The 26,747-nt window shown below is 44.7% G+C and overlaps 1 protein-coding gene across 1 annotated transcript in view; it reads right to left on the bottom strand.

Moving 5' to 3' along the window:
* The window catches only part of dagla (diacylglycerol lipase, alpha), a 482,446-nt gene that overhangs the window by 17,412 nt on the left and 438,287 nt on the right, over positions 1–26,747 (bottom strand). The window lies entirely within an intron of this gene.

The raw sequence follows: 26,747 nt of genomic DNA, 5'->3' as shown, positions 1-26,747 counted from the left end.
CCATTTCATTTTTCTATCCAGATAGCTCTTTCCTCGCCACTGCATTTTTCATTTAGTATCACTTGCCACTTTCTGCAGTTTCTCTCTCCTTGTTTTTATAACATTGACTCCACAACTGTCTCAGTTCATCTGCTGCTGAAACCCTCATCCACATCTTTGTTACCTCTAGACTTGACTATTCTAATGCTTTCCTAGCCGGCCTCCCACCGGCCTCCCATCTTCCACCCTACATAAACTTGAGCTCATCCAAAACTCTGCTGCCCCTATCCTAATTCGCACCAAGTCCCGTTCACCCATCACCCCTGTGCTCGCTGACCTACATTGGCTCCTGGTCCGGCAATGCCTCAATTTTAAAATTTGCATCCTTGTTTTTAAATCCTTCCATGGCCTTGCTCCTCCCTATCACTGTAGCCTTCTTCAGCCCTACAAGCCTTCAAAATCTCTAGTCTCGCGTGCCTTCCCGATTTTAATCGCTCCACCATTGGTGGTCATATCTTCAGCTGCCTAGGCCCTAACCTCTGGAAGTCCCTCCCTAAACCTCTCTATCCTCCTTAACGACGATTCTTCAAACCTACTGCTTTGTCTAAGCTTTTCATCATCTGTTCCTAGTATCTCATGTGGCTCGGTGTCAAATTTTGTTTGATAATGCTCCTGTGAAGCACCTTGGGATGTTTTGTTAAAGAAGCTACATAAATGCGAGTTATTGTTGTTAGTTTCTCTATTTCTCTCAGCTTCTCAATTTTTATTTTTCTCTTTCATTCTCTTTTTTTAGTGAAAACATTTTTATTCCATTCTTGCATACTTTTTTCCTTTTTTAAACTACATTTTGTTTCTTTGGTTTTCCTTTTGCTACTTTGCTTTGAGCGACGGTTCAAATTTAATTTTGTTTGAACACTCCTCTCCTGGCTTCCATTCAGAAGCTATCTGCCTTCACAGATCTTTAAGATGCTGGACTCAGTCAGGGACAGTGCAACTGAACTCCCATCAGTTTAGCAATTTAGATTAGGTGGAAAATAATAACCGAGGTTATTTCACACTGCTTGAGCTTTGCACTGGTTGCGGTTATAATACAAATACTATGAAACTTAAAGAACCAAGCAATCCACTGGACCCCTTTGAGTAACTAATAGTGGAAAAGAATCTACTGTCCCGTTGGCTCTTTCCTACCACCAGCAGTTGGAAGGTAGTGAAGCAGGGCTCTGTGTATGTGTTAAGCATACATGCACAAACTAGTTTGCCCAATGAGAACATGGTGTGAGTGGACGGTATAACTCTGTGCGGTCCATTAAACTGTTCCAAAGTAGGAACATAAGTGCATTGATCAGGCAGCTCCTCTACAAGTTGTATTGGAATATTTTCCAGTCTTCACATGTTTCCTCTTGGTTACTACCTTTCATTTCAATCCTCCTTTTTGGTTTATCTACATTTCAATCATCTCTCCTTTCTGACCATCCCTTGTCTCCAATCAGTAAACAATGAGCATTTCCTAATCAGTAGGAACAAAACTGTTTGCTCTGGTCAATTCAGTTCTCATGTGCAAGAGAGCGAAACACATTACTGTGCACTACTGCAAGACTATAGAACAAGCAGTAGACTGCAAACAAGGCAAGTACATTCCACTGTTGCCAAAATGACCTTTGCTCTGTTGTTTTCTGCCTGCTTCCCATTTTTGCTGACTCCATTCCTCCCTCCGCTGTTATACGGGATCCGTTGGAGTGCACTACTAATCACCAAAGCCAGTACTCACATCCGTTGGTCACTTAGATCAACTTAATGCTGGCACATGGTCAATTCTTCACACTATTTTCCACGGGAAAACCTCTAGCAGTGCACCCACTGATATTCTGCCCCTCGAACAGCTCCTGGACTCATTCACCCTCCACACCTGTCTCCAAACCTGGACATCAGTTCATTGGTGCTCCAAGCTAACTCCAACCTAGTCTACAAATAAACTTCACCCCACCACAGATTTTAACCTTGGGCTCTCTCTCTCATTGCCTCCTCCCTATTCTCCATTTACAACCATCTATCCTAATCTTTGCTATGCTTATGTAACTTGAATCTTCTGTGTCTCCATTTACATGCTCATTTTGGCTGCCACTCCAGACTCAAGCCTAGAAATCCATCTCCCTTTTTACCCCTCTAGGCCCATCTCTCCTGTCTCCTCCCCTTCCTGTTACCTAGTCATGCGTCTTTTCATTTCTCACCTCAGATACTTTGCCCACCACCTCCACCCCCCATCCTATTCCTCTACCTTCCTATTCTCCTGCCACCATTCCAGGCTTGACTCCCTGTTGGATAAGCCCACAGCTTCCCTCTATGCTTCTATCAGTGTTCTCCAAGGGCACATCGAGGCACTCATTTCGGCCTCCTTACAAACAGCAGCTCCAATTGCCTCATCCTCCGCTCTCGCCACCCTTCCCACCCAACTGCAGGCTAATCTTGCTAACCTCCTTCCTGTCCAGCACACCCTGGACCTTGCCAGTGGATCAACAATCACTGTTCCTCTTCACATCACCCCCCAGAATGTTCATTCACTTGTGAACAAGGCCGATGCCATCATGACCTTATTGTGAATGATTGGATTGACATCATGGTCTTGATGTAAACCTGGCTCATCTTCCCCCTTATGAAGCCTACCCGTCTAGTTATACTTTTCACCATCTGCCCGGCCCAAACCGCCGCTGTGGCCTTTATTACCAAACCGCAGTTTGGCCTGCCCCTCTATTCCTTTGGCACCTTCTCTTATTTTAAGCCTTGTTCCACCCCGCTTGCCTATCCTTTAAAATGCTCGTTCTCTGCAGCCCACCCAAACTCCTTTCCACCGTCAGCCACAGCACTGAGTAACATTTCATGCTCTCTGATTTAAATTTCTATCTCACCTTGTCCTTGTTCCTCCGAGTTCACTATCTTCCAGGTTAGCTACGCGTCGCCAGATCTGGCGGAACCATATATAACACTTTCAGAAACTGCTCTCCTCTGCCAAAACTACTTACTACGCCAGGATCATCCTGGAATGCAATGGTAACACTGGCTTCTTATCTTCACTACCAAACATCTCCTCAAACCCCTTTCCCCTTCCACCCTTGTCTCCAACAAGTGCGAAAAGCTTATGGATTTCTCCGTCATTAAGATTGAAACCATCCGTTCAGCTGCCTCTCTTTGCCCACCAAGCCAAGGTTCCCCCTGCCCTAGCCTTGAACTCGCATCTTTCTCTAGTTTCTCTCCAATCTCCCCTCATGCCATCTCTGAGTTCATCTTGTCCATGAGCCCCTCTCCTGACACTATGTCCAGTAAACTGCTAACCACTCCACTTCCCTTCCTGGCCCCCAATCGAGCTGATATTGTAAACTGTTCCCTCTCCTCAGTTACTGTCCCACTCACTTTCAAATCTGCCATCACAATCCCCCTCCTCAAAAAAACACACACAAGCCCTCTGTCCTTGCCGCTGTATCTCCAACCTCCTTTTCCTCTTAAATGTGCTGTTGCCTCCCAAATCCATGCCCATCTTGTCGTCAAGTCCATGTTTGAACCTCTCCAATCGGGTTTCCGCCCCACCACCAAACTGAAACAGCCCTAATAAAAGGCAGAAATTACATCCTCTGTGACTGCGACTGTCATGCACTATCCCTCCTCATCCTTCTTGACCTCTCTGCAGCCTTTGACATGGTTGACCACACCATCCTCCTCAAACGCTTCTCCTCCATTGCCCAGATGAGTGGGACTGCCCTCGCCTTGTTCCACTCTTACCCACCCAGTCGTAGCCAGCGAATCTCCTGCAATGGTATCTCTTCTTGCCCTGCACTGTTATCTCTGGACGAGCAAAGATCTATCCTTGGCCCCCTCCTATTTCTCATTTACATGCTGCCCCTCGGCAATATCTTCCCTAGACATTAAGTCAAGTTCCACATGTACACTCATGACACCTAGCTCTACCTCACTATCACTCGTTCCACTGCCTCTGTCAGACATATAGCTTGGATGAGCCGCAACTTCCTCCAATTAAACATCATGAAGACCAAAGCCATTGTTTTCAACCCCTGCCACAAACTCTCTACCCTAGCAACTGATTCCATCCCCCTCCTTGGCTACTGAACCAAACTGTTTGCAACGTCAGCGCCGTATCTAACCCAGAGCGTAGCCTCAAACCCAACAGTGTCTCGATCACAAATACCACCTGCGTAACCCCGCTCCTGCCTTAGCCCATCTGCTGCTGAAACCCCCACTTATGCTTTTGTTACCTCCAGACATGACTGTTCAATGCTTGCGTAGCTGGCTTCCATCCTCCATAGACTTGAGTTCATCCAAATCTATGCTACCCATATTGTAACTTGCACCAAGTTCCGCTCACCCATCACCCTACATTGGCGTCAGTCGATTTTAAAATTATCATTCTCATTTTCAAATCCCTCCATAGTCATGCCCCTTCCTATCTCTATATAAGAGATTAGCGTGCAAAATTAAAGCACATGGGATTGGGGGCAAGGTATTGACTTGGATAGAGAATTGGTTGACAGATAGCAAAGAGTTGGAATAAACGGGTCGTTTTCCGAGTGGCAGGCAGTGACTAGTGGGGTACAGCAAGGATTGGTCCTAGGACCCCAGCTGTTCACAATATATATTAATGATCTGGATGAGGGAATTGGATGTAATATCTCCATATTTGCAGACGACACAAAGCTGGGTGGGAGGGTATGCTGTGAGGAGGATGTCGTGAAACTCCAGTACGATTTGGACAGGTTGGGTGATTGGGCAGAAACATGGCAAATGCACTATAATGTGGATAAATGTGAGGTTATCCACTTTGGTGGCAAAAACAGGAAGGCAGATTATTATTTGAATAGCAATAGATTGGGAGAAGGGGAAGTGCAGAGAGACCTGGGTGTTCTTGTGCACCAGTCGCTGAAGGTAAGCATGCAGGTGCAGCAGGCGGTTAAGAAGGCAAATGGTATGTTGGCCTGTGTAGCAAGAGGGTTCGAGTACAGGAACAAAGATGTCTTGCTGCAGTTGTACAGGGCCTTGGTGAGACCGCACCTTGAGTATTGTGTGCAGTTTTGGTCGCCTTATCGGAGGAAGGATGTTCTTGCCATGGAAGGAGTGCAGCGAAGATTCACCAGGCTGATACTTGGGATGGCAGGAATGATGTATGAGGATTGTGTCGATTGGGAGAGGGGATCTCATCAAAACCTATAAAATTCTGTCAGGCCTGGACAGACTAGATGCAGGAAGGATGTTCCCGATGACCAGAGAGTCCAGAACCAGGGGTCATAGTCTAAGGATAAGAGGTAAGCCATTTAGGACTGAGATGAGGAGGAATTTCTTCACCCAGAGAGTGGTGAACCTGTGGAATTCTCTGCCAGAGAGTGGGGTGGAGGCCAGTTCATTAAATATATTCAAGAAGGAGTTGGATATATTTCTTAAGGCTAAAGGGATCAAGGGATCTGGGGAGAAGGCAGGGACAGGGTACTGAATTTGGATGATCAGCCATGATCTCATTGAATGGCAGAGCAGGCTCGAGGGGTCGAATGGCCTACTCCTGCGCCTATCTTCTATGTTTCTATAACTTCCTCCAACACTACAACCCTACAAGAACTCAAACGATCTTCCAACTATGACCTCTTGTGAATCCTCTACTCTCTCCGCCCCACCACTGGTGACCGGGGCCTTCAGCCGCTTAGGCCCCAAACTCTGGAATTCCCTTCCATAAACTTTGTCCCTCCCACTCCTTAAAACATACCAAGGTTTTAGTTACCTATCCTGATAGCTCTTTCTGTGGCACGGTGACAATTATTGTCTCACTACGCTCCTGTGAAGTAGCTTGTGAAGCGTTTCTATGTTAAAGGCACTATATAAACCCGCAACCTCCAACACCTAGAAGGGCAAGGGCAGCAGGCACATGGGAACACCACCTCCAAGTCACACACCAACCTAACTTGGAAATATATCACCATTTCTTCATAGTCGCTGGGTCAAAATCCTGGAACTGCCCGTGAGTACCTTCACCACACCGACTGCAGCGGTTCAAGGCGGCGGCTCACCACCACTTTCTCGAGGGCAATTAGGGATAGGTAATAAATGCTGGCCTTGCCATTCGCGCCCACATCCCGTGAATAAAAAAAAAAGCAAGTTTGTTTTGTCCACAGGGAGTGGGTCTGCTGGTAAAACTGGAGAGTACTTCGGTTAGAGACAGTCAGAAGTGAGTGGGTCAGCTGACAAAACTGGAGAATACACTGGTTAGAGACAGTCAACATGGAGGTGGTCAGCTGTCAGAGCTGGAGTGCATTGGTTTGTGGCAAAGTGTAAAGTTGTTGAATAAATTACTTCAATGATAGAGACAACACAGAAGTTGTATTAACAAGAATGATGAGCAGACACCATTACTGACATAAAAAGGGATTTATTTTCGCTGGTCTTGCGGCTAATAATTTGTGTATTAAAATCAAGTAATAATAACAAGCCACAGGTGAAAGTGCAAAAGTGATCAATTTTATGTGGAAAAAGTAACTTGATAGTTACAATTTCTGGGATATGCTGCCATAGCTGATTTATTTCATTTGAACAAGTTATGATAAAATAACAGTATACAAGTGCTTGTATGTCTTTATACTTGCATCATCCAATTTATAGACCTAACAGCGCAAGCACATCAGCGATATCCTGCAGAATAACATACAAGTTAAAATTGTATTTTACTATTATGTTAAATTTAACCCAACTTATGTGCTATTGTAATACTGAAAATCAACTTATGATGGCTAACGGTGATGAATATTCTGTTGCTAAGTGTGTCATTTGGCACTATATTATTGTAATTACTAGTATGAAACTTTATGATGGCGCTTAACTGTGCTGCTGTAGATGTAGCTCTACAATATACTATATGAAATTGTGTCCTCTACAGCCCTTGATGTGCCTTAAAGGTAAATGGTCCTCTACCAATTCTGTACATCATTCATGCTGACAGTGGTTATGTCACTTTGATTGAGTTGGTTTATCCAAGACAAATAAAAAGCCAAATTAGACATTATATATAAACGCACAAAGATAAATCAAAATTGCAACCCATTCCTCCTACAGGTTAGAGATAATCTGCTGATAGAGCTAGAGAATATGCAGGTTCAAGACAGTAAAAAGAAAATAAACACAGGGAATCAATCTAGAAATGGCAACAGATTTGCTCGGTTCAGAAACTAAGGTCCAGCGAAACAAGTGCAGCTCATGGAATTGAAGGCAAATTGTTGACTTGGTTAGGAGATTGGCTGAGCGGCAGCAGAGAGTAGCAATCATCAGCAGGATGTGACTAGTGGTGTTCTACAGGGATCTGTGTTGGGACCCCAAACTAGTCACTGTATTAACAACTTAGATGACAGGATAGAGTCACATATCCAAGTTTGCCAATGACACAAAGATAGATGGCACTGTAAGCAGTGTAGATGGAAGCATAAAATTACAAGATATTAATAGGTTAAGTGAATGGGCAAAACTGTGGCAAATGGATTTCAATGTAGGCAAGTGTGAGGTCATCTACTTTGGAACAAAAAGGAAAGATCAGAATACTTTCTAAATGGTGAAATGCTAGAAGCAGTGGAAGTTCAAAGAGACTTAGGGTTCCATGTACATAGATCATTAAAATGTCATGGACAGGTACAAAAAAAAATCAAAAAGGCTAATGGAATGCTGGCCTTTATATCTGGAGGACTAGAATACAAGGGGGTAGAAGATATGCCACAGCTATACAAAGCCCTAGTTAGATTGGAGAACTGTGTTCAGTTCTGGGCACCACACCTTAGAAAGGATATATTGGCCTTGGAGGGAGTGCAGCGTAGGTTTACTAGAATGATACCTGGACTTCAAGGGTTAAATTACGAGGAGAAATTGCATAAACTAATGTTGTATTTCCTGGAATTTAGAAGATTAAGGGGTAATTTGATGAAAGTTTTCAAGATATTAAGAGGAACTGATGGGGTAGATGGAGAGAAACTATTTCTGCTGGTTGGGGAATTTAGGACTAAGGGACATAGCCTAAAAATTAGAGCCAGACCTTTCAGGGGTGAAGTTAGGAAACACTTCCACATGCAAAGGGTGATAGAAGTTTGGAACTCTCTTCTGCAAACAGCAGTTGATGTTAGGTCAATTGTTATTTTAAATCTGAGATTGATAGATTTCTGTACGGTATTACGGGACATAGGGCAAAGGTGGGTATATGGAGTTAGGTCACAGATAAGCCATGATCTCATAATGGCAGAACAGGCCCGAGGGGCTAAATGGCCTACTCTTGTCCCTATGGTAAAATTAGAGAGAAGCCTGCATAAAGGAAAAGCGGTAGTCCTGGAAATTGATGACGTAATAACCTGCATCATTGACAGAGATAGGAATTTGAGCAACAGTGAAATTAATGAATCAAAGTTAGAGGTGGCATATTCAAAGAATCTGTCAATGGAACAAGACTGAAAAGTAAATTTGAATGGAAGCGATAACTTCAAGAGGATCCGCAAGCTAGAGTCCAGCAAAGCTTTAAAAGGAGAAAGTGCTGAACAAAAAAGGAAGCTTCAGAATAATAAACAAAACTAAGAGCAGAAAGATTTGTGTCTTATATGCTCAGAGAGATCATTTGTCACCGATGTTTTTCCCCTTCCTTTCCCTCGCCTGAAGGTGCTGAAATGTGTTAAGTTGCAGTTCCACAGGTGTCTGCTGCACTCCAGTACATTGCCCAAATTACCATTCTTCATGCAACACCTTATAAGTGTTGATAGCCCATTTGACTGCAAAGGGGCACAACAGCCAAGCGCAATCCGATCACCACCCAAAGTGCATACACATGTGCTCTCAACAAGGGGCTACTGGCTAACAATAAGGGATTTTGAACCTGACTGATATTTTCACTCTGGCTGTCTCGGAGACTCTGAGTCCAACTGTACTGTCCCATTTGCTATCCTGGCTGATATCAACAGACACTGGGATTCAAACTTAGATCTTCAGGTATCTATAGTTTAGTGCTACATCACGTGGGACAAGCCAGTGTGTGTAATTAAGTGGGGAATTAACAGTCATCTGATAATAAAAGCTTTTGAGTTTGTTTTATGTATAGTTTTCATGATATGGTTAATTCATACAAACACGATGTAGAAAAGGAAGCTAAGGCAGTTGATAATTGCCTCTTGCTATTCCAGCACTATTTACAATGCTCATCATTAGTACAGCACTGCAAGGTTTCTGCTCAGTGAAAGTTGGATAATATGCTACTTGTTTCATCATTACTGTCTCAGCACCTGCGGGTGAAACTGGTCATGTAACCTCTATGTTTCAGAATTCCTAGGGGGGAGTGTTTGCTAGTGCTGTGGGGGAGGGTTTAAACTAAAATGGCAGGGGGTTGGGAACCTGAGCAGGGAGACAGAGGAAAGGGAAACAAGGATAAAAGCAAAAGATAGGAAGGAGAAAAACAAAAGTGGCAGTCAGAGAAATTAACGGTTTAAATCAAACATGGCCACAGTAAGTAATAATTCTAATAGGTCTAAGAGCGTTAAAAAAACAAGCCTGAAGGCTTTGTGTCTTAATGCGAGGAGCATTTGTAATAAGGTGGATGAATTGGCTGCGCAAATAGAGGTAAACAAATACGATTTGGTTGGGATTACGGAAACATGGCTCAAGGAGGGCCAAGACTGGGAACTCAACATCCAGGGGTATTCGATATTCAGGAAAGATAGGCAAAAAGGAAAGGGAGGTGGGGTAGCATTACTGGTTAAAGAAGGGATTAACACAATTGTAATGAAGGATATTAGCTCTGATGATGTGGAATCTGTATGGGTAGAACTGAGAAATACTAAGGGGGAAAAAACGTTAGTGGGAGTGGTATATAGACCTCCAAACAGTAAGGCGGAGGTTGGGGATGGCATTAAAAGGGAAATTAAAGAAGCGTGCAATAAGGGCACAGCAGTCATCATGGGTGACTTTAATCTACATATAGATTGGGCCAACCAAATTAGTAACAATACTGTGGAGGAGGAATTCCTGGAGTGTTTACGGGATGGTTTCCTGGACCAATATGTCGAGGAACCAACCAGAGATCAGGCCATCTTAGACTGGGTATTATGTAATGAGAAAGGATTAATTAGCAATCTTGTTGTACGAGGCCCCTTGGGTCAGAGTGATCATAATATGATCAAATTCTTCATTAAGATGGAGACTGAAGTAGTTGACTCAGAGACTGGGGTCCTCAATTTAAATAAAGGAAACTACGATGGTCTGAGGCGCGAGTTGGGTAGGATTGATTGGGGAATGGCACTCAAAGGGTTGACGGTGGATAGGCAATGCAAACATTCAAAGACCGAATGGATGAGCTACAGAACTTGTTCATCCCAGTTTGGCATAAAAATAAAACAAAAAAGGTGACTCAACCGTGGCTAACAAGGGAAATTAGGGATAGCATAAGATCCAAGGAGAGGACATATAAATTGGCCAGAAAAAGCAATAATCCTGAGGATTGGGAACAGTTTAGGATTCAACAGAGGACAAAGGGATTAATTAAGAAAGGGAAAATAGAATATGAGAGTAAGCTTTCAGGGAACATAAAAACTGACTGTAAAAGCTTTTATAGATATGTGAAGAGAAAAAGATTGGTGAAGTCAAGCGTAGGTCCCTTGCAGTCAGAATCAGGGAAATTTATAATGGGGAACAAAGAAATGGCAGACCAACTAAATACATATTTTGGTTCTGTCTTCACAAAGGAGGACACAAATAACCTCCCAGAGATGCCGGGGAACATAGGGTCCGATGAAAGGGTGAAACTGAAAGAAATCAGTATTTGTAGGGACATGGTGTTAGGAAAATTGATGGGACTGAAGGCCGATAAATCCCCAGGGCCTGATAATCTACATCCCAGGGTACTTAAGGAAGTGGCCCTAGAAATAGTAGATGCATTGCTGGTCATCTTTCAGAACTCGATAGACTCTGGAACAGTACCCATGGATTGGAGGGTAGCTAATGTTACCCCACTATTCAAAAAAGGTGGTAGAGAAAAAGTGGGGAATTATAGACCGGTAAGCCTGACATCAGTAGTGGGGAAAATGCTAGAGTCCATTATAAAAGATGTAATAGCAGAGCACTTGGAAAGCAGTGACAGGATCGGACAAAGTCAACATGGATTTACAAAAGGTAAATCATGCTTGACTAATCTACTGGAACTTTTTGAGGATGTAACTGGTAGAATAGATAAGGGAGAACCAGTGGATGTGGTGTATTTGGACTTTCAGAAGGCTTTCGATAAGGTCCTGCATAAGAGATTAGCGTGCAAAATTAAGGCACATGGGATTGGGGGCAAGGTCTTGATTTGGATAGAGAACTGGTTGGCGGACAGAAAGCAAAGAGTTGGAATCAACGGGTCATTTTCCGAGTGGCAGGCAGTGACTAGTGGGGTACCACAAGGATCGGTCCTAGGACCCCAGCTGTTCACAATATATATTAATGATCTGGATGAGGGAATTGGATGTAATATCTCCATATTTGCAGACGACACAAAGCTGGGTGGGAGGGTATGCTGTGAGGAGGATGTCGTGAAACTCCAGTACGATTTGGACAGGTTGGGTGATTGGGCAGAAACATGGCAAATGCACTATAATGTGGATAAATGTGAGGTTATCCACTTTGGTGGCAAAAACAGGGAGGCAGATTATTATTTGAATGGCAATAGATTGGGAGAAGGGGAAGTGCAAAGAGACCTGGGTGTTCTTGTGCACCAGTCGCTGAAGGTAAGCATGCAGGTACAGCAGGCGGTTAAGAAGGCAAATGGTATGTTGGCCTTCGTAGCAAGAGGGTTCGAGTACAGGAACAAGGATGTCTTGCTACAGTTGTACAGGGCCTTGGTGAGACCGCACCTTGAGTATTGTGTGCAGTTTTGGTCGCCTTACCTGAGGGAGGACGTTCTTGCCATGGAAGGAGTGCAGCGAAGATTCACCAGGCTGATACCTGGGATGGCAGGAATGACATATGAGGAGAGATTGCGTCGATTGGAGTTTAGAAGATTGAGAGGGGATCTCATCGAAACCTATAAAATTCTGTCAGGCCTGGACAGACTAGATGCAGGAAGGATGTTTCTGATGGCCGGGGAGTCCAGAACCAGGGGTCATAGTCTAAGGGGTAAGCCATTTAGGACTGAAATGAGGAGGAATTTCTTCACCCAGAGAGTGGTGAACCTGTGGAATTCTCTGCCACAGAGGGCGGTGGAGGCCAGTTCATTAAATATATTCAAGACGGAGTTGGATATATTTCTTAAGGCTAAAGGGATCAAAGGGTATGGGGAGAAGGCAGGGACAGGGTACTGAATTTGGATGATCAGCCATGATCTCATTGAATGGTGGAGCAGGCTCGAAGGGCCGAATGGCCTACTCCTGCTCCTATCTTCTATGTTTCTATGTATGCAACCCTTGTAGGTACCTATATATAAGAATCCTTAAAAATACAAATATTACTGATGTTTTAAACATTAAAGCTAATAAGTAGTACAAATTACCCTTATTTGAGGCCATTTCTTAGATAATATATTTCCATTTGTTACAAAGCAATTAACCAATAATTCTCTTCACCCCTACCCCGCCACAAAGGTGCTGAATCTTTCTGGATTATGGTTCCATGAGGTCTGGTCACTTTTTTCTACCTCACTTCAGTGGACATTCTTCATGTATGAGCCTAGATAGTGAGAGCCAATAGACTATTTGACTATGGAAGCATCACATTTGAGCCAATCCTATGCTGACCTAACATTCACAAAATCACTAGACAGCGATTAAGAGCAGGAACACTGGCTGATTTTTCATCTCCCACCACTTCCTATCCCTTGAGCGCTGAGAGTACAGTTATTGGTGCCTGGCGGAGCTGCAATATAAACCAGGGGTTGAATCTGGGACCTTCTTAGTCAGTATGGCTCAGTAATTATTGACTTTACTAACTGAGCCATTTAGAAAAAATATTTTTCAAAATTCCATGAAGTAAACTCATTCTACATGCCATCACCTGGAGTACTCGCCTATTCATAGGTCATCTGCAGTTGTGACCTTTCAGAAAAATAACTTTTCATTGCTTTTTATGCAAATCGTCCAAATCAACGTTTTAGTCTTCAAAGAATGTAGTCAGAAGAAATTAAAATTTTCTGCAGAAATGCAAAATCAGTTTTGCAACCAGCAATATACATTAAAGATAAAAGGCAAAAAGTGCACGGTTTGTATCACCAAAGAATGAGCATTTGGGGTTGGAGAAGCAACAAACTATAAAAGACTATAGAGGCACCCAGGAATGGATTGGAAATTACATCTGATGTGTACCTGTCATCCCTGAAAAATTAGATAGGAAATTAAGAATAGAAAAATACCATTAGGCCCAGCATGCCCATTCCTCTTTGATAGATCAGCCCCATCTGTACAAAGGCTCAGACAACTGTTAATCTAATATTTATTAAGAATGACTAAGACACTTAACTTCTTATACTATATGCAGTCAGCACCTTTAAAGACACTCTGCATACTACGCACATGCTTCTTCTACCTCTCGAGTTAACAGGGAGGTCACACTTGTACTGAAGTGGGACCTAACACTACCCCACCCTGTATGAAAAAATAACCTTTGTTTAAACTTTCCTTTCATTGTTTTTCCTCTATACAAGTACATTCTAGATGGTGGTTTTGAAAGATGTCCAGATCTTGTACAATAGCCTGTTCGCTCTGGGTTATCAGGATCAGCTGATGCTACTGTAGTTTATGATTGAGCCGCAGGTGTTTGTTTCTGCCCAGCCTGCTCCTTTGCTTGATTGTAAATGGATTTGGCTTCGAGTGCTGTCCTATTTCGGCAAAGATTCCAACCTGGATGAAAATCAGAATATTATCGATGTCGCAAAGAACACCATTGAGACACTCCCGCACTTGCAACATTTGCCCTTGGAAATGTCCTGCTATGTATGAAATTCCTAACAGTAGTTATTAGAAATCGTATCAACAAAATGGTGTTGTAAACGTAATTAATACAAGAGCAACAATTTACATTTCTATATCGCTCGTTGTATAGAAAGAGACGCATCAGAGTGCTTTACGTGATGGTGGATAGTAAGTGGACCCCGAGCTTGGGGGAGAAAGGAAGAGGGTGCGAGGGGCGGGGAGGGGGTAGATGGTGGTGATGATGGATAAGGAGGTCTTAGACATTTCTGATTGCAGGCAGGAAGATGAGAAGCTAGCGATGCTGAGGGGAAGAACCCATGTGCAGGAGCAAGTTGGCTGCAGGAGCAGCCACCAATGATGGTATAGAAAAAAGGCCCATGTTGGGAGAACTGGACAGTGCGCACAGAGACATCGGACTGGAGAAGATCATGGAGGGAACTGAAGGTGAGGATGAAAATCAGAGTCAAGTCTTTGGGAATCCAGGAAGCCAATGGAGCTTGTTGTGGGTGACAGCACAGGCTGTGGCAGACTGGATGATCTGTAATTCACGAATAGAGGTGGGAAGGCAAGATGATCACTGGAGAGGTCCAGCAGTAGAATGAAAGAAGCTTGGATTAGGGTTTCAGCGGTGGACAAGCCATGTTGCAGAGATGAAAGAAAGTAGCCTTGGTGACAGATTGAAAATAGGGAGGAAGTGGAGCTCAGGGTGAAGCAATACACCAAAGTTATTCACCTCTGGGCCAAAGTGAGGTGACAACCATGATCAACGATGCATTCAAGGCCAGAGATGCAAGTTATTTGAGGGATCCAAGAGGATGGCTTTGGTTTTAGCGACATTAATGAGGAATATCTGACTTATCCAGTTGGAAACGATGACAGCAGCTGGAGGAAGTGAGATATAAAGCTGGGTGTCATCATCGTACATGTGAAAGCTGACCCCCATGCTTCTGGATTACATCACCAGGGGTAGCAGGTAAATGATGAAGAGGAGGGGGCCAAGGGTGGAACCCTGGGGGTATACCTGAAATTATCATGCAGGCATGGGAGGAGAAACCACTTGAGGCGCAACAGGAGAGTGGATTCAGGAGACTGCAGTGCCACGAAGCTGAGCTATTGAAAGGATCAATCTTTAGCCAATAGCACTTTCCAAAACCTAGAGTTGGGATCCCAGTTTTGAGTAGATTTTTGAATCCAAAAGCTGCTCTAACCACTTGATCAACTGTGTATAGTGGGTCAATTTCTTGCCAAATTCTCCCATTCAGTTCAGTGAAATCAACTCAAATGCAAACTTGTCCATTTTGATGGGCACCATCACCAGTCGGGTGCCTCTTCTATCTTCTTTATTACTCCCAGCTGGTCCAAACTGGCCAAATCATTCTTACCGTTAGAAGTAATAAGATATGTCATGGAGTCATGAGGACAAACAGTTGGACATCATACTTGAACTTTATAGTATACTCATCTTTTGTTTTCCTCAGAACCCGAAATCATTTCAGTAACTACCTTTTGTACTTCTCTTTTTCAGATTACCATGTCAGTTTTAGAAATTAAACCTTGGGCCTTGATTGTTGGTCATCCCAACAGTCTTCTCAGTTGTTGAATGTTAATTTTCTTTTGTGCTGATATTTCTTCTTTTGTTAATGGACCCAGAAAACACCCTTGTAGATCTGGCACCCAGAACCAAACAGAATTTTATCTGGTTACACAAGTAGTATTTATTTCCTGTTTATTTACAAACTGACCACAATGACATCTGCTCCAGTGTCACTTTTAAATCCAACTGGATGTTTCTTGAGCAAAAGGTTCACTGTACACAATTTGATTCCCCTAGTATTGACATTTCCTAGGAAAGCCCAAGTTTCTTCAGCTGCTTTGCAAATCAAGCTGCGTTTTTAAAAAATTTGTTTATGGGATGTGGGCATCGCTGGCAAGGCCAGCATTTATTGCCCATCCCCAATTGCCCTCGAGAAGGTGGTGGTGAGCCACCTTCTTGAAACGCTGCAGTCCATGTGGTGAAGGTACTCCCACAGTGCTGTTAAGTAGGGAGTTCCAGGATTTTGACTCAGCGACGATGAAGGATCGGCAATATACTTCTAAGTCAGGATGGTGTGTGACTTGAAGGGGAACTTGGAGGTGGTGGTGTTCCCGTGCATCTGCTGCCCTTGTCCTTCTAGGTGGAAGAGGTCGCGGGTTTGGGAGGTGTTGCTGAAGAAGCCTTGGTGCATTGCTGCCGTGCATCTTGTAGATGGTACACACTGCAGCCACGGTACGCCGGTGGTGGAGGGAGTGAATGTTTAAGGTGGTAGATGGGGTGCCAATCAAGTGGGCTGCTTTGTCCTGGATGGTGTCGAGCTTCGAGTGTTGTTGGAGCTACTGTCATCCAGGCAAGTGGAGAGTATTCCATCACACTCCTTACTTGTGCTTTATAGATGGTGGAAAGGCTTTGGGGAGTCAGGAGGTGAGACACACGCTGCAGAATACCTAGCCTCTGACCTGCTCTTGTTGCCACAGTATTTATGTGGCTGGTCCAGTTAAATTTCTGGTGAATGGTAACCCCCAGGATATTGATGGTGGGGGATTCAGTGATGGTAATGCCATTGAATGTCATGGGGAGGTGGTTAGACTCTTGCTTGTTGGAGATAGTCATTGTCTGGCACTTCGGTGGCGCGAATGTTACCTGCCACTTGTCAGCCCAAGCTTGAATGTCGTCCAGGTCTTGTTGCATGCAGGCATGGACTGCTTCATTATCTGAGGAGTTGTGAATGGCACTGAACAGTCATCAGCAAACATCCCCATTTCTGACCCTATGTTGGAGGGAAGGTCATTGATGAAGCAGCTGAAGATGGTTGGGCCTAGGACACTGCCCTGAGGAACTCCTGCTCCAATGTCCTGGGGCTGTGAAGATTGACCTTCAATCACAACCATCTTGTGAGAAAACATCTGCATAATGTCCCTTCTTTAAACACTAATGACAATATGGCTGTGCATACCTCTGATGGGGAGTGACTTGCAACACTGCATACACAAATTTGATCCTCTCTGGAGAGTTCTTGGCTTCACTGTGAATGCTTTGTTTGCTCCATCTATGCAGCACATCCATATTTTATCCTATGGATTCCATAGGAATATCTATCCGGAATATGGACTGGTCACTCAAACATTTTGCTCAATTGTGCCTAATTGACAGCCTTCTTGAGAGTCAACTTAGGATCATTTAGAATGTTTTCAGAGTTTTGAAGACCTAGAATTAGTCTGTGATGGATCATTTGGTTGTGCAAGTTTCTGTATTCACATTAGATCTTTGTACTGCCTCGTGGATTATTAAGCAAATTAACCAAATCACCTGCTTCTTCTTTCTGCTGGATAAATTTAGTTGCTTGAATATTACATTACTGCATACCACAAAATGTTATTCAAAGTTCTCATGAACAAGTGTATTTGCTTTTCAAGTATCAAATAGGCCAAAGGCATTGGATAATATCCTTTGCTTCACCTACCATTGAGATAATCTGTACTTTATTACTTCTAAATTGATCAAAGCTTTTATTTGGAAATCATTACACTGGGGTAGCTCAACAATCTTGCAACTATCCATAACACTACTATAGAATACAGCAAAATTTCAATCTTCTTGCACTGAAGACATGTAAATTCCAAATAGGCTAAGTTCTTACCATATAATTTACACAAGGCTGCCTCACTGTTCAGTTTCCCTTTTATCCCCTTTTCTTTTAGGTGTTCTTTCTTTCTTTCCTCATATTGAAGAGGAAGAATAGTTCCCTGGCATATTCCTACAGCCTGAAACCATAACTTATGTTACTTTAAACAGATTTGATAAAAACCACTAGGACATATGTTAAGACACAGTGGATCTGAGTGGAAGCGGCGGCAGCTACATAAAGAGCGGGAGCGGAGATGGCCCGGGATACAGTGGACCCGAGCGGGAGCGGAGATGGCCCAGGACACAGTGGACCCGAGCGGGAGCGGAGATGGCCCAGGACACAGTGGACCCGAGTGGGAGCGGAGATGGCCCAGGACACAGTGGACCTGAGCGGGAGCGGAGATGGCCCAGGACACAGGGGACCTGAGCGGGAGCGGAGATGGCCCAGGACACAGTGGACCCGAGCGGGAGCGGAGATGGCCTGGGACACAGTGGACCCGAGTGGGAGCGGAGATGGCCCGGGACACAGTGGACCTGAGCGGGAGCGGAGATGGCCCTGGACGCAGTGGACCTGAGCGGGAGCGGAGATGGCCCAGGACACAGTGGACCTGAGCGGGAGCGGAGATGGCCCAGGACGCAGTGGGCCTGAGCGGGAGCGGAGATGGCCCAGGACATAAGAAATAGGAGCAGGAGTAGGCCAATCGGCCCCTCGAGTCTGCTCCGCCATTCAATAAGATCATGGCTGATCTGATCCTAACCACCAATCTACTATCACAGAACCATCTCCTGAATCTAACAGAATTAGACACACGAAATAGGAGCAGGATCAGGCTACATGGCCCCTGGGCCCGCTCCGCTACCCACAGGGCCATGTCCGATCCGAACCTAGACTCATGTCCAAATTCCTGCCCGCTCCCCGTAACCCTTAATTCCCTTTACTTCTAGGAAGCTGTCTATTTCTGTTTTAAATTTATGTAACGATGTAGCTTCTACAGCTTTTTGGGGCAGCATATTCCATGGACCTACCACCCTCTGAGTGAAGTAGTTCCTCCTCATCTCAGTTTTGAAAGAGCAGCCCCTTATTCTAAGACTATGCCCCCTAGTTCTAGTTTCACCCATCATCGGGAACATCTTCCCCGCATCCACCCGATCCAACCCCTTCACAATCTTATATGTTTCAATAAGATCGCCTCTCATTCTTCTGAACTCCAATGAGTAGAGTCCCAATCTACTCAACCTCTCCTCATATGTCCATCCCCGGGATTAACCGAGTGAACCTTCTTTGTACTGACTCGAGAGCAAGTATGACCTTTCTTAAGTATGGACACCAAAACTGTATGCAGTATTCCAGGTGCGGTCTCACCAATACCTTGTATAACTGAAGCAATACCTCCCTATTTTTAAATTCTATCCCCCTAGCAATGAAAGCCAACATTCCATTGCCTTCTTAATCACTTGCTGCACCTGCATACTAACCTTTTGAGTTTTGTGCACCAGGACCCCCAGATCCCTTTGTACTTCAGTACTTTCCAGTTTCTTGCCATTAAGATAATAACTTGCTCTATGATTTTTCCTGCCAAAGTGCATAATCTCACACTTTCCAGTATTGTATTCCATCTGCCAAATCTCTGCCCACTTACTTAGCCTGTCTATGTCCCCATGCAGGTTTTTTATGTCCTCCTCACGCACTACTTTCCCTCCCATCTTAGTATCATCTGCAAACTTTGATATGTTACACTTGGTCCCCTCCTCCAAATCGTTAATATAGATTGTAAAGAGTTGGGGACCCAGCACTGACCCCTGCGGAACACCACTAGTTGCTGATTGCCAGTCCGAGAATGAACCATTTATCCTAACTCTCTGCCTTCTGTTAGATAGCCAATCCTCTATCCATGCCAGAATATTACCCCCAATCCCGTGATATTTTATCTTAAGCAATAATCTTTTGTGTGGCACCTTGTCAAATGCCTTTTGGAAGTCTAAATACACTACGTCCACTGGTTCCCCTTTATCCACCCTATATGTTACTTCCTCAAAGAACTCCAGCAAATTTGTCAAACATGACATCCCCTTCATAAAACCATGCTGACTTTGTCCTATTAAATTATGATTATCCAAATGTCCTGTTACTGTCTCCTTAATAATGGACTCCAAAATTTTACCTACCACAGATGTTAGGCTAACCGGTCTATAGTTTCCAGCCTTCTGTCTACTGCCCTTTTTAAATAAGGGTGTTACATTAGCAGTTTTCCAGTCTGCCGGGACCTTTGCTGAGTCCAGGGAGCTTTGGAAAATTATTACCAATGCATCCACAATCCCAACCGCCACTTCCCTCAAGAGCCTAGGATGTAAGCCATCAGGTCCAGGTGATTTATCCGCCTTGAGTCCCATTATTTTACCGAGTACCACTTCCTTAGTGATTTTGATCGTGTTTAGCTCCTCCCTCCCATAGCCCCCTGTTTGTCCAGTGTTGGGATATTCTTAGTGTCCTCTACTGTAAAGACTGATACAAAATATTCATTGTGTTTTTGCCATCTCCATATTTCCCACCATTAATTTCCCGGTCTCATCCTCTAAGGACACAGTGGACCTGAGTGGGAGCGGAGATGGCCCAGGACACAGTGGACCTGAGCGGGAGCGGAGATGGCCCAGGACACAGTGGACCTGAGCGGGAGCGGAGATGGCCCAGGATACAGTGGACCTGAGCGGGAGCGGAGATGGCCCAGGACACAGTGGACCTGAGCGGGAGCGGAGATGGCCCAGGACAGTGGACCTGAGCGGGAGCAGAGATGGCCCAGGACACAGTGGACCTGAGCGGGAGCGGAGATGGCCCAGGACACAGAGGACCTGAGCGGGAGCGGAGATGGCCCAGGACACAGAGGACCTGAGCGGCGATTTAAAAAAAAGCAACGTCACAGGTAGGTGATAGGTTTTTTTCTTTAAACTAATACTCACCAACCAAAGAGCTGGGGAACTGTAACTATTACATTATTAAATATTAATTTAACTAGATAAACTAATTAAAATAACTATAAATAATCATTTGATTAAAAACTTGACCTAATTAAATAAGCAAATAAATAAAAATGTCTGGAGATGGCAGGGCAGGCTATGTGTCGGGACTGTAGTATGTGGGAGTTTGTGGACAGCGAGACTGTGCCGGATTCCCACATCTGCAGGAAATGTCTCTGCCTTCAGTCACTCCGGCTCAGAGTCATTGAGCTGGCGTGCAAGTTAGAGACACTCCGAAACATAAGGGATGGGGAGGAATTTCTGGATAGTTTTATCCAGAATAGTCACACCCCAGAGGAAAGTACAGGTTCAGGAAAGGGAGGGTGTGACTGTTAGGGCACCGGGTAGCAGGGACTTAGGAGAGGTTGAGAAGGAGGTCCCGCAGACACTGGTCCTGTCCAACAGGTATGATGTAGTCGCTACCTGTGAGGACAAGGAGAAAGACTGTGGGAAGGACAGCCACAATACAGACCAAGGCACCGTGGCTCAAAAGGCTGTTGGGGGAGGGGGATGGAGAGCAGAACAGAAATGTGGTAGTGATAGGGCATTCTATAATTAGGGGGATAGTGTCCTCCGCAGCCAAGAACGAGAATCCCGAAGGGTGTGTTGCCTACCCGGTGCCAGGGTAAAGGATATCTTGTGGAGAGGAACTTGGAAAGGGAGGGGGTAAATCCAGTTGTCGTGGTCCATGTCAGAACAAACGACTTAGGTAGGAACAGGGAGGAGGTCCTGCTGAAGGAGTATCAGGAGTTAGGAGCTAAATTAAAAAGCAGGACCTTGAGGGTAATCATCTCTGGATTATTGTCCGAGCCACATGCAAATTGGCATAGAAACAGTCAGATCAGGAGAATTAACATGTGCCTAAAGGGTTGGCGTGGGAAAGAGGGGTTCCTTTTCATGGGACACTGGCAATAGCACTGGGACAGAAAGGAGCTGCACCGATGGGACGGGCTCTACCTTAACCGGGATGGGACCCATGTCCTAGCGGAAATGGTAAACAAGGAGGTGGCAAAGGCTTCAAGCTAGTAAGACGGCGGGGGGGGGGGAGGATCAACAAGAAATGAAACCAGCCTAAATATAAACAAAACAGGAAAGACGACCATAGGAAAGAGTAAAGTAAGGGAGGACATTGATGGTCAGGGAATAGAGAGAGTTATAGAACAGGAGTTTAAAAAGGTGGTTAAAAATAAAGTGAGAGGAACTGCTATTAAAAATTAGTTAATCTGTCTGTACAGCAATGCACACAGTGTAATAAAACAGGGGAGCTGGAGGCAATCATGTGTTGCGAGGAACCAGACACGCTTGGGATTACTGAGACATGGCTATAGAAAAATCAGGACTGGAAATTAAATATTGCAGGGTATAACATATTTAGAAAAGATAGAGAGCGTAAAAGGGGAGGTGGAGTAGCTGTACTTATTAGGGATAACATAAAGACAGTAGAAAAAAGTGATGCAGCTATCAACAAAACAAACAGAATCCATGTGGATAGAGATAAAAGATAATAAAAGATCCATCACACTAATAGGGGCAGTCTACAGAACACCTAATAGTGGAAGGGAGGTAGAGGAAGAAATGTGCAAACAAATTAAGGAAATGAGGAAAAAACATAGAATAATCATCATGGGGGATTTCAACTACCCCGATATTAATTGGACAGAAGACGTAGGTAAAGGGGATAAGGGAATGGAGTTTCTACAATGTGTACAGGACTCCTTTCTAACCCAACAAGGGAGGATTCACTATTAGATCTAGTAATGGGGAATGAACCAGAGCAGATAAGAGAGTAAAAGTAGGGTATACTGAGAATGTGGAACTCTCTACCACAGGGAGTGGTTGAAGCGAATAGTATAGATACATTTAAGGGGCGGTTAGATAAGCATATGAGGGAGAAATGAATAGAGGGTTATGCTGATAGAGTTAGATGAGGAAAGACAGGAGGAGGCTCGAGTGGAGCATAAACACCGCATGGACTGGTTGGGCCAAATGGCCTGTTTCTGTGCTGTATCTTCTATCTATCTATATATATAAAAAAGCGGTTTGTCTCTCTGTTTGTCTGTCTGGCTATACAATCAAAAGTTATAGAGCGTACCTGCACATATGTTATATATCAAAAGAAAGCTTATTAGGGGAGTCTAGTAGGCATATTTACTTTTTGGTCAGACAAAAATTGTTCGGACAGTATACAAAAAAGGTTCAAAAAACGGCAAAATTCCGCTCATTAGTGTTGAGTGACGTGATGGTTGACCAATCGTACAGGGGATAGCGTTGAGTGACGTGATGGTTGACCAATCGGTGCATCATGGGGGGGGTTTCATTGTATGTGGGTGGGCCATCCTACAGGGGATAGCAGTTGGTGACGTGATGGTTGACCAATCCTACAGTTGAGTGACCTGATGGTTGACCAATCGGTGCATCATGGGGGGCGTTTCATTGCGTGTGTGGGCGGGCCTAATCCTTCTGAGCTGAGGTGAGTGGCCGCCATCTTGATTCCTAACTATTGATTTATTTTTCCCACTTTCTGTGTGTTTATTTTGAAATATAGATTTCCAACAAAAAGAAAAGTTGGTTTTAAAAGAAAAAAAAATCCTTTTGCAAAGGGGACTCGGGCTTTCCCCCCCTCGGCGATGGATGAGCTGCTTGCAGGCCTCAGGCCTCGGCCTCTCCTCGCCAGCCACGCCCGAGCTAGGCACCGCCCGTCCCGCTGGGCCGATTCCAAACCAACGGCCCGCGATCGCTGCCATCTTGGTAAAGACTGGCGCGGCGGCACTGAGCCGAGCGTGGCCATCGCCGCCATCTTGGTAAAGGCTGGCGGGGCAGGAGACAGCGAGCGCTGTGAACGTCGGCGGCGGCCCGGAGCAGGACCCGAGAGTCGGGCCGGGCCTCGCGCTCGGCCGCGCACCGGCCGACCCCGAGGCGCTGATCCGCACACAGGGGCTTCGGCTCACCGCGTCCGGGCTCGGAGGAAAGGGAGAGAGAGGGGGAGGGAGGGAGAGAGAGAGAGGAAATCAGGAAGAGACAGGGGGAGGGAGGGGAGAGGAGAGGATGAGGGGGAGGGAGAGGAGAGGAGGAGGGAGGGGGAGGGAGGGAGAGGGGGAGGGAGGGAGAGGAGAGGAGAGGGGGAGGGAGGGTGAAGAGAGGGGGAGGGAGGGTGAAGAGAGGGGGAGGGAGGGTGAAGAGAGGGGGAGGGAGAACATAAGAACTAGGAGGAGTAGGCCAATCAGCCCCTCGAGCCTGCTCCACCATTCAATAAGATCATGGCTGATCTGATCCTAACCTCAAATCTTCTATCACTCTCCATCCACCCGAGCCCATGTGATCTCCCGGGAGAGGCGAAAAACCAGATAAAAGACCCAATGGCCAATTTGGGAGAAAAAAATCTGTGAAATTCCTCTCCGACCCATCTAGGCGATTGAAACTCGTCCAGGAGATCAATCTGTCCCTATATTTTCTACAGTACTTACCTTCTGTAAAGGCGATCTCCACCCCAGCCAGGAACAGGAATAAAACCATCTCCTGAAATCTAACACAGAAGGAGCAGAACCAGGCTACACGGCCCCTGGGCCCACTCCACTACCCACAGGGCCATGACCATTCTGAACCTAGACTCATGTCCAATTTCCTGCCCGCTCCCCGTAACCCTTTACTTCTAGGAAACTATCTATCTCTGTTTTAAATTTATTTAATGATGTAGCTTCCACAGCTTTCTGGGGCAGCAAATTCCACAAACCTACCACCCTCTGAGTGAAGAAGTTTCTCCTCATCTCAGTTTTGAAAGAACTGCCCCTTATTCTAAGACTATGCCCCCTAGTTCTAGTTTCACCCATCATTGGGAACATCCTCACCGCATCCACCCAATCAAGCCCCTTCACAATCTTATACGTTTCAATAAGATCTCCTCTCATTCTTCTGAACTCCAATGAGTAGAGTCCCAATCTACTCAACCTCTCCTCATATGACCACCCCCTCATCCCCGGGATTAACCGAGTGAACCTTCTTTGTACTGACTCAAGAGCAAGTATGTCTTTTCTTAAGTATGGACACCAAAACTGTATGCAGTATTCCAGGTGCGGTCTCACCAATACCTTGTACAACTGCAGCAATACCTCCCTGTTTTTATATTCCATCCCCTTAGCAATAAAAGCCAACATTCCATTGGCCTTCTTGATCAGTTGCTGCACCTGCATACTAACTTTTTGAGTTTCGTGCACCAGGACCCCCAGATCCCTTTGTACTACAGTACTTTCCAGTTTCTTGCCATTAAGATAATAACTTGCTCTATGATTTTTCCAGCCAGTGCATAACCTCACACTTTCCAGTATTGTATTCCACCTGCCAAATCTCTGCCCACTGACTTAGCCTGTCTATGTCCCTTTGCAGGTTTTTTATGTCCTCCTCACTCACTACTTTCCGTCCCATCTTTGTATCATCTGCTAACTTTGATATGTTACACTTGGTCCCCTCCTCCAAATCGTTAATATAGATTGTAAAGAGTTGGCGACCCAGCAATGACCCCTGCGGAACACCACTAGCTACTGGTTGCCAGTCTGAGAACGAACCATTTATCCCAACTCTCTGCTTTCTGTTAGAGAGACAATCCTCCACCCACGCCAGAATATTACCCCCAATCCCGTGATTTTTTATCTTGAGCAATAATCTTGTGTGGCACCTTGTCAAATGCCTTTTGGAAGTCTAAATACACTACGTCCACTGGTTCCCCTTTATCCACCCTGTATGTTACTTCCTCAAAGAACTCAAGCAAATTTGTCAAACATGACTTCCCCTTCATGAAACCATGCTGAGTTTGTCCTATTAAATTATGTTTATCCAAATGTCCCGTTACTGTCTCCTTAATAATGGACTCTTAACATTTTACCAACCACAGATGTTAGGTAACAGGTCTATAGTTTCCAGCCTTCTGCCTACTACCCTTCTTAAATAAGGGTGTTACATTAGCAGTTTTCCAATCTGCCAGGACCTTTGCTGAGTCCAGGGAGTTTTGGAAAATTATTACCAATGCATCCACAATCCCTACCGCCACTTCCCTCAAGACCCTAGGATGCAAGCCATCAGGTCCAGGGGATTTATCCGCCTTGAGTCCCATTATTTTACCAAGTACCACTTCCTTAGTGATTTAATCGTATTTAGCTCCTCCCCCCTAGGGCCCCCTGTTTGTCCAGTGTTGGGATATTCTTAGTGTCCTCTACCGTAAAGACTGATACAAAATATTTGTTCAGTGTTTTTGCCATCTCCATGTTTCCCACCATTAATTTCCCAGTCTCATCCTCTAAGGGACCAACATTTACTTTAGCCACCCTTTTTCTTTTTATATAACTATAGAAACTTTTGCTGTCTGTTTTTATATTTTTTGCTAATTTACTTTCATAATCTATCTTCCCTTTCTTAATCAATCTTTTAGTTATTTTTTGCTGCCTTTTAAAGACTTCCCAATCTTCTATCCTCCCACTAGATTTGGCTACCTTATATGCCCTTGTTTTTAGTCGGATACTATCCTTAATTACTTTACTTAGCCACGGATGGCTATCTTTTCTTTTACACCCTTTTTTCCCTCAGTGGAATATTTTTTTTTGGAAGTTGTAAAATAACGCCTTAAATGTACACCACTGATCATGTACCGTCTTACCCTTTAATCTATTTTCCCAGTCCACTCTAATCAATTCCGCTCTCATACCTTCAGTCTCCTTTATTCAAGCTCAGCACGCTTGTTTGAGATCCAACCTTCTCACCCTCTACTTGAATATGGAATTCAACCATGTTATGGTCACTCATTCCAAGGGGATCCTTTACTAGGACATTTTTAATTAATCCTGTCTCATTACACAGGACCAAATCTAAGGTTGCTTGCCCCCTGGTCGGTTCAGTTACATACTGCTCAAGAAACCCATCCCTAATACACTCAATGAACTCATCCTCAAGGCTGTTCTGCCCAATTTGATTTGTCCAGTTAATATAATTAAAATCCCCCATAATTATAGCTGTTCCCTTATTACAAGCCTCAACTATTTCCTGATTAATACTCCGTCCAACAGAGTTGCAACTGTTCGGAGGCCTATAGACTACACCCACTAGTGTTTTTTTCCCCTTATTATTCCTTATCTCCACCCAAACTGTTTCACTATCCTGCTCCTTTGACC

This window comes from Somniosus microcephalus, chromosome 15 (assembly GCF_052327205.1).
Source record: "Somniosus microcephalus isolate GS21.2 chromosome 15, FLI_Smic_1.0, whole genome shotgun sequence".
Classification (NCBI taxonomy): domain Eukaryota; kingdom Metazoa; phylum Chordata; class Chondrichthyes; order Squaliformes; family Somniosidae; genus Somniosus; species Somniosus microcephalus.
The sequence above is the reverse complement of the archived record's forward strand: the minus strand, read 5'-3'. Positions and strand labels throughout refer to the sequence as shown.